General features: G+C 35.6%; 1 protein-coding gene and 1 long non-coding RNA gene across 13 annotated transcripts in view; one reads left to right on the top strand and one right to left on the bottom strand.

Moving 5' to 3' along the window:
• Positions 1 to 88: 88 nt before the first annotated feature.
• Positions 89 to 9,034, top strand: part of ttll7 (tubulin tyrosine ligase-like family, member 7) — a 160,792-nt gene continuing 151,846 nt past the window's right edge. For 4 of the 12 annotated variants that reach the window (XR_015502042.1, XR_015502041.1, XM_087272643.1 and 1 more), the window contains exon 1: positions 99 to 253. The gene's annotated coding sequence lies outside the window, so the exon portion shown is untranslated. 12 annotated transcript variants of the gene reach the window in all.
• On the bottom strand, positions 4,838 to 8,293 carry LOC147834642 (uncharacterized). Its single transcript, XR_015502358.1, has 3 exons — positions 6,713 to 8,293; positions 6,275 to 6,460; positions 4,838 to 5,591 (listed from the first exon to the last, which is right to left on the bottom strand). It is a non-coding gene; the product is annotated as an uncharacterized LOC147834642 (long non-coding RNA).

Here is a 9,034-nt window from a genome sequence, read left to right as displayed (position 1 = left end):
TATGTATTGCGTAAACAATTTGCAATTCAGGTGCCCCCTTTTGTGGAATAGGTTGACCCATCTTCACGTTGCACTTGCGGTAACATACAGAGCAAATTAGAAGGCTTTCATTCAAAAGCCAAAGCATTAAGTGAAATGCTAAAATAAAGAGCATATATACAACTGTCAAAAAGAAGTATTTACGAAAAGAAAAAGAAAATAGAACGAGGACGGCGACAGCATCGCAGACAGAAAGACAGAAGCCTCTGTTTAGGTAATTAACTCAAAACCTCCTCATTTTCATCATCATTGTTCTAATCACAGCAGTCACAGTTTATTCAAACTAGCAATGTTATCGACGTAATTATATGATGACAAACACACTGGCTGTACGACAAAAGGTTGTCTTGTGTGTCAGGATGCGGCGCATCTTTGCATCTCTCATCCGCATCAGCTTATAAGTAACGAGAATTTATTATTTTAATAATTAAATCCTTACTAAAGCATAATTTGTGGTTGTGTTGTTCAATTTAAGTGCTGCAGAAATCCTGCCATTGCAGCACAGGTGTTCATTATCATCATCTGGGCCTCGTGCATGAGTGGATTTTTCAGAGAAATCAGAGGCAATTTAATCACATGACGATAGTGCAACGTGTCCTGCATTAAAGTGCTTGTTTAAATGCTGGAAGATGTGAATAAACGGAGAAAAGCAGGTATTAAATGTACATCTGGTTGAGATTTGTTATTATAAGCGGCCTATACAGTACAGGCCGAAGCTTCCATCAAATAAACATGAATACACTTGAGCCAAATCAGCAAGAACAGTATGTCGATCCAGCAGTGTACATTTATCCACCACGTGCAAAAGTATCTTGCTGTCTTAACATTAGACCTGTTTGTTTGAGAGTTTACAATGAGCTCTATGCTGCAACAGACCAGTGATTCAAGTGGATTACATCACTTCTGAACAGTTTTCCATTCAGTGGGTGAGAAGGGTCTTGATGATGGTTTGATGTTGTTTGTTCATTGTTTCATAAAAAAATTTTATGGATTGCAACGTGTAGGTGTTTTGGATAAAGGTAAAGTTGGCTTTTTATTCGCACATACGTTTATTTAGCAGTCTCTTTATTGTTTACCATGTTACTTTGAATAGAGGTAAAGTTGGTTTTATATTCGGATATTCAGACATTCTCCCTAATAATATAATTTCAGAAAAGTATTCTTTACAAATTCTAAATAGGGAAATCATATTAGCAGCCAATGACTATCAAAGTACAACATTGTTCACAGCCGATTAGATAGTGCTAATGTTGTTTTGAAGTCATACTTGCATGCTAATTCTGATCGAATATTCAAAGTAACATGGTAAACAATATGGAGACTGCTAAATGAATGAATGTGCAAATATAAAATGAACTTTACCTCAATTAACTTTGAATTTTCCATCGGAATTAGCATGCAAGTTTGACTTCTAAACAACATTAACACTATCTTTTTCACTGTGAAGTGTGAACAATGCTTGCTTTGATAGTCATTTACTGCTAATATGACTTCCCTATTTATAATTTGCAAAGAATACTTTTCTGATTTTTATTCTTAAGGAGAATGTCTGAATATCCGAATATAAAACTAACTTTACCTCTTTGTGCTTTGGAGATCTCTGGTGGTTATCTATCTATGCGGTTATGTTGCCATAGAGACGTATGGACCATGTTTAAGAGTTGTTTCTAATTTTAGAAAATTACACAAAACCTAACACCTTATTTATTGTGTGAATTCACAGATGTGTTTTCAGGAGTTTAAGTCTTTTTCTAAAGGGATAGTCCACTCAAAATGAAAATGTACTGAGTATTGTTTCTCCCTCAAGTTTTTTTTTAAAATCTTACTGCCTGTTTCTCAACATGCGTTCTTTAGAGGTCTTGCGTCCGTGTTCTCGTGTAACGTCATAATCAGCTGCCAATGTTCAGTTCCAATACTCAAGACTGCAAGAACAGAGGACGCGTAAACCTTCCCGAATGTGTTCTTGATATCGAGGATGCACTGAAGCAGACTTGAGCACCGAACTCACTCTGGAAGTCCCAGAAGTCATTGCGACTGGAGGTGGGAAGCGCAGCATTTTATTTAGATTTATTATTAAAGTTCAGAGATATCATTTATTTACCTCAGGAGTTTCCCTAAATGAAATGGTGAAAGTAAACATTACCATGAACATCTTAATAAAGGAATAAACACATTAAGGGTTGTTTGTTTGCTGAAATTCGTATTAAAATCTGTTTTAGTTATATTGTGCAACTTATGTTTATAATATTTTATGCTGAGTATATATTTTGAAAAGGGAAAAAAACAATACATCGTTGTGTGAAATGCTGTAAATAATTTTCCATTAAAAATGCGCAAAGGTCATGTGACCATTAGGAAGAACGCTGCTTCTTATTTCTCAGGATGCGTTCTCTGCCCTCGCGGTCTCCTGAGTTCGTTCTTCCGAGGACACCTGGCAAGACCGGTCTCCACAAGATTGCAAGTCTGTTCTCTGCGTTCTTGGAATTAAAAAACAGCCTATGAGTTTCGTTCATAGTATAGAAGTCAATACCCATCAGGCACAGGATGTCAACATGACATCAGATTGATGTTGTACCACAAAGTCAGGCGATTTCGCATTTTGTTTGGAAATAAAAATCAAATTGACTTCAGAACCCAACGATACCTAATGATGCTACTGCTTGACATTGTGTAGATGTTACCACTATGATGTCTATCAGACTTTGGATTTTGGTTGCCATACCTGACAAATAAATGTCAGTATTTGACGTCAATATGAAGTTGGTTTAAGATGTTGGCTCAATATTGGCTTTAAGTCACTTTCAAACACAGCCTAAAATCAACCAAATATCAATGTCTAATGATGTTACAGCTTGACGTTGTGTGGACTTTACCATTATGACGTCTATCAGACATTGGATTTTGGTTGCCATACATGATGTTTACATGTCAGTATTTGACATCAATATGAAGTTGGTTTATAATGTTGGCCCAACATTGGATTTTGGTCACTTTTAAACACAACATAAAGTCAACCGACTATCAATGTCTAATGATTTAACAGCTTTACGTTGTGTAGACGTAACTACTTTGATGTCTAATAGATGTTGGATTTTGGTTGCCACACCTGATGAATAAATGGCAATATTTGACATCGATATAATGATCTTGGTTTAAGATGTTGCCTCGACGTTGGATTTTGGTCACTTTCAAACACAATGTGAAATCAACCAAATATCAACATGTAATGATGTAACAGCTTGACGTTGTGTGGACATTACCACTATGACATCTAAAAGACGTTGGGGTTTGGTTGCCATACCTGCCGAATAAATGTCAGTATTTGATGTCAATATGACGTTGGTTTAAGATGTTGGATCGATGGTGGATTTTAGTCACTTTCAAGCACAACCTATATATCAACATCATTTGACGTCGTTATTGGATGTCAAAATATCGTTGTCCTTGGATGCTGGCTAGACATTGGATTTTGGTCACCTGATGTCACGACCTAACGCTAGCCTAATGTTACCATCTTATAATGTTGTGTGGCGGGGTGACGCAGTGGCGCAGTAGGTAGTGCTGTCCCCTCACAGCAAGAAGGTTGCTGGTTCGAACCTCGGCTCAGTTGGCGTTTCTGGGTGGAGTTTGCATGTTCTCCCTGCGTTTGCGTGGGTTTCCTCCGGGTGCTCTGTTTCCCCTACAGTCCATAGACATGTGGTACAGGTGAATTTCTAAATTGTCCGTAGTGTGTGTGTGTGTGTGTGTGTGTGTGTGTGTGTGTGTGTGTGTGTGTGTGTGTGTGTGTGTGGATGTTTCCCAGAGATAGGTTGCGGCTGGAGGGCATCTGCTGCATAAAAACCTGCTGGATTGGTTGGCGGTTCATTCCGCTGTGGCGACCCCACATTAGTAAAGGGACGCAGTAGATAGTGCTGTCGCCTCACAGCAAGAAGTTTGCGGGTTCGAGCCTCAGCTCAGTTAACGTTTCTGTGTGGAGTTTGCATGTTCTCCCTGCATTCGTGTGGGTTTCTTCCGGGTGCTCTGTTTCCCCCAAAGTCCAAAGACATGCGGTACAGGTGAAATGGGTAGGCTAAATTGTCCTTAGTGTATGAGTGTGTGTGTGAATATGTGTGTGGATGTTTCCCAGAGATGGGTTGCGGCTGGAAGGGCATCCGCTGTGTAAAAACTTGCTGGATAAGTTGGCGGTTCATTCCGCTGTGTCGACCCTGGATTAATAAAGGGACTAAGCCAATGACAAGAAAATGAATGATGAATATTCAAACTCTTGGTCTGTGTTTTTCATAAGCTTGGTTAATGTTTTGTGTGGACGATACCACTATGATGTCTATCAGACGTTGGATTTTGGTTGCCATACCTGATGAATAAATGGCAGTATTCATAATCAAAATGACGTTGGTTTAAGATGTTTACTTTCTAACACAACCTAACATCAACCAAATATCAACATCATTTGATGCCGTTATTAGATGACAAAATATTGTTGTCCTCTTTAGATGCTGAATAGACATTGGATTTTGGTCACCTGAAGTCTCAACCTCAATTTAACCTAATATTACGTCTTATGATGTTGTGTGTCTGCTGGGTAGTTACAGATTTCCAACTTTCTTTGACATATCGTCTGTTGTGTTATATTGTCATTAAACTAACAAAGTTTATGTTATTTGGGAAATTAAAAGTAGTCATAATATAGATTTTTAAATTGATAATGAATTATTAGAGTATATGCAATTAAGTTTCTTGGTGTTGTAAATGTTCGCAAAATTAGTTGGAAACCGCAAATGTATAATTTGAAATGGCGTGGCTCTCGAACAATCGCTCTGTGCAACAAGCTGAGCGTTATTTACAACTTTATTACCTGTTATTCACAGCCTACACAGGTTCTGTTCACTAAAGTAGCCGTCATTGTTGTGCACACGCGTGTGTTCAGGGTAGTAAACAAACAGCCTCTGGGTCAGCCCACGTGTGATTTCGCGGACGCAAATACATATTGCATGAAGACAGAAATAACATTTCTGAGTGAATTACACCTTATAAATACAGTATGTGACACTTTTAATGCCATTTGAAGGTGTTTATGTTGCTGCTAAGACTTGTGCGACCGCCTTTAGGCTTCTCTCCTGACCTTGAAAATATAATTGGCTGAATCGTATAAAAAGCTGAATTAAGATAGTGTATAGGGTCGAATCGAGATCGTGATCTTTTTTTGATTAATCGCGCAACCCTAATTGCAAGATTTTATTTTTATGTTGCAAAAATGTTGCATTATTGAGTATAATTTTAATAGATGAAATTAATAGCTCTGTTTGAAAAGAATTAATCAGTTTAGGACAATTTTAGAGGATAATCGGATGATTTTATAGTGGAGCACATTTGCATAAAATGGAGCAAAACCAATCCACAAGCAATGATAAACGCAGTATTGAAGTTAAAATTGAAATAACTGCTTTATGGTCTAACAATATCCAGGCACACAAATTGAATAATTTAATGTGAACTAAATAACACTGGATAATCTTCATTGCATATACACTATCTGACAGAAGTCTTGTCATCTTAGTTGTAGGAGCAATAAATAATAACTTGACTTCTAGTTGATCACTTGGAAAAGTGGTAAAAGGTAGATTTTTCTAGTGAATCATCTGTTGTACTGCATTCCAATCGTCACAAATTCTGCAGAAGACCTATTGGAACCCGCATAACCCAAGATTCTCACTGAAGTTGGGTGAAGGAAAAATCATAGTTTGTTGTTGCATTCAATATAGAGGCAGGTGTGCGAGATCTGCCGAGTGGATGGCAACATCAACAGCCTGAGGTATTTGTGCTGCCCATTACAATCCAAGGAAGAAGGCAAATTCTTCAGCAGAATGGCTCTTCTCATATACTTCAGCCTCCACATCAAAGTTCCTAAAAGCAAAGAAGGCCAAAGTGTCCCAGGATTGGCCAGCACAGTCACCAGACATGAACATTATAAGCATGTCTGGGGTAAGCTGGAGGAGGCATTGAAAATGAAATCCAAAGAATTCTGGAAGTCCTGCAAGAATGCTTTCCTTGCAATTCCAGATGATTTTACTAATAAATTATTCAAGTCATTGCAGAGATGCATGGATGCAGTCGTTCAAGCTCATAAAGTACACAATATTAACTCTTTTTCCACTGCAGCATGACTTTATATTTTAAACTGTGGATTTTTTCTGTTAAGTGACAAGACTTTTGTCTAAGCAAAGTCAGACCTTACTGTCCTAATTAAAAAATTAAGAAATCAAGGTGTAATTATATGATCATATTTTATTTTGGTAAATGAAGCGTAATCTAGAGGCCTTTGTCTTTCATATAAGCCACTTTTGATACCAAATGAACAACTAGAAGTCAGGTTTTTATTTGTTGTTTTTACAACTTTAAGACTTTTTTCAGGTAGTGCATACTGAAGTTTGTCCTGCGCGCTTGCGTTTTTTAAAAAAAATTTTGTATTATTTTTTTTTAGTTACTTCTTTGGTTTGGTGCGTTAATCTGATCGTTACTATTATTCAAAAGTAGGTAATGATTCGCACTCAATTGCTTCGTACTGTTTTAATTTTTACTTTTTCTTACATTTTACGGGTGATAACAGACAAACGCGTTTCGGCACAAAGCCTTCCTCAGTGTGTCAGTACGAAGCAATTGAGGTAGTGCATACTGCACATAAATACAATTAATGTTTCTTGAAGTTACTAAAATCTTAACTTCCTGTGCCTGAATGCTTTAAACTGGCTGTAAAACACATGCAAATGATACATTTTTTGGGGTGACTTTATGGTTAAACTTTGCAATTACTGCACAATGGTGTGTTTTTAATGCCTACTCAACTATAATCCCGATTCAATGTTGCGGATCCTGCTATTGTGACTATTGTGGATGTACACATTGCAATATTGATGCTGAAACAATACAGTTGTAGTCAGTATTATAATCCCCCCTGAATTATTAGCCCCCCTGTTTAATTTTTTTAAAACACATTTTTAAACATAATAGTTTTAATACATTATCTCTAATAACTGATTTATTTTATCTTTGCCATGATGACAGTAAATAATATTACACTAGACATTTTTCACTTCTATACAGCTTAAAGTGACATTTAAAGGCTTAACTAGGTTAATTATTAAAAATATAGCTAAAAAGGCCTAATAATTTTGTCTTTAAAGTGGTGTTTAAAAAAATTAAAAACTGCTTTTTGTTCTAGCCGAAATAAAACAAATAAGACTTTCTCTAGAAGAAAAAATATTATCAGTTGTACTGTGAAAAGTTCCCTGCTCTCTTAAACATCATTTGAGAAATATATAAAAATAAATAAATAAAATCAGAAGGGGGGGCTAATAATTCTGACTTCAACTGTATATTTTCAGCCCTGATGTTTGCTTTATCAACCTACAGAAAAACACAGACATATTTTGAGTTTATTTAAAAAAAAAGTCTATTTATAAGTGGTCACACAGAAATACACTTAATAAACATGGTGAGAATTTTACCAAATGATCCTCTTGTCATCCCCTTGACATTCATTCCCCCTGAAACTATTCCGCTATTAACCACAAATAATGTTTGCCTGAATGTTTTGTAAATCAGAAAACAGAAAACAGAATACAGACTCAACATTGCATGTCCTGCAATGTGACTGATACGAATGATCACATAAATGTAAACTTGGCAAGAATTTAACCAAATGATTCCCTTGTAAAATTTTTTTTTGACATTTATTCTTGGAGCATACTTGGCTGTTAATGTGTTTTGTTTTTAGTTTAAATGTGTGAAATCAGTGTGCACACATGCACTTTACAAATCAACCACAAGAAGTCAGTGTTGGATTGTATTTTGAGAGTCATGGCTGAGGCATACAAGTCAGAAATGCAGTATTACAACTAAACAAAGAAATACGTAAATCAACTTGCCAATTTTACATTGTTTCATTTGGTACAGTTGATGTTTTTATCAAATGTGATGCCTTAAATCTAATCAGTTCAGTGCATACTGCCATTAAAACAATGACTTCGTGCAAGGATGTTTACATACTGACAGTTTTATGAATCTATCTGAAACTATTCCTTCTCATTATGCACAGATTACATTTTTATAAAATAGTTAGAAAATATGTAAATACTTTAGGATGTTCAGTTTTTGAAAGAGTTACTTGCCAGGGGGTGAGACATTCTCCCAGAAATGTACATTTTCACTTATAAAAATGGGACAGGGTTACCTTTGAGCTTGTCTTTTTCTTCTTAAAAAAAAAACATACCAAAACAAGCATAAAATCAGACAATTCAATGACCGAACGCACTGTCAGCCTCTCCATCAAATGATTTCACTTCCAAATCATAGCCTTTTAGGTGTATTGCACATTTTATGTTAAACTTAATAGAAATGTGACCGAAACATGCGGACAAATGTAAATTTGTAAAGTGTTTTTAATAAAGAACAAATATCTGAGAACTAAATGAATGACAAATTCTGTTACTGAACAACTCACAGAAATCCATCAACCATCAGGCCATTTTAGACATTTTTGGGATAAAATACTTTTAATTTACGGTATTTCTGTTTTTATTTCAGAGACAGATAATGTACGTTTCTGGTAGAATGTCCATGTTTTAGGTTAAGTTATCGTTTTTAAAAGGCTCCGTATCAAATGAACAACACATCTTTACTATAATATTACTTTTTATATAGAATTGCAAAGTTTAAACATTGCTGAATTCCAGGAGTGTCAAAATATAACATAAAATTGGATAAAACAACAATAAAATCATTTGTTAATTTAAAAAATATATATATTTTAGTTAAGATTGCAAATTATTAGATTTATCTTTTGATACAGTTTCATTTATATACAGTATCTTCAAATGAACAAAAATAAAAGTCATTTACTTTCTTTTTTTCCTGTCTAGAATTTAATTGTCATTTATTAGGGATTTATAAAGCATAATTAGTCGTCACTTTAGATTTGGTCACAAAACTGGATGAA

Source organism: Danio rerio, chromosome 11 (assembly GCF_052040795.2).
Source record: "Danio rerio strain M-AB ecotype USA chromosome 11, GRCz13ab, whole genome shotgun sequence".
NCBI lineage: Eukaryota > Metazoa > Chordata > Actinopteri > Cypriniformes > Danionidae > Danio > Danio rerio.
This window is presented reverse-complemented; position numbering and strand designations above follow the sequence as displayed.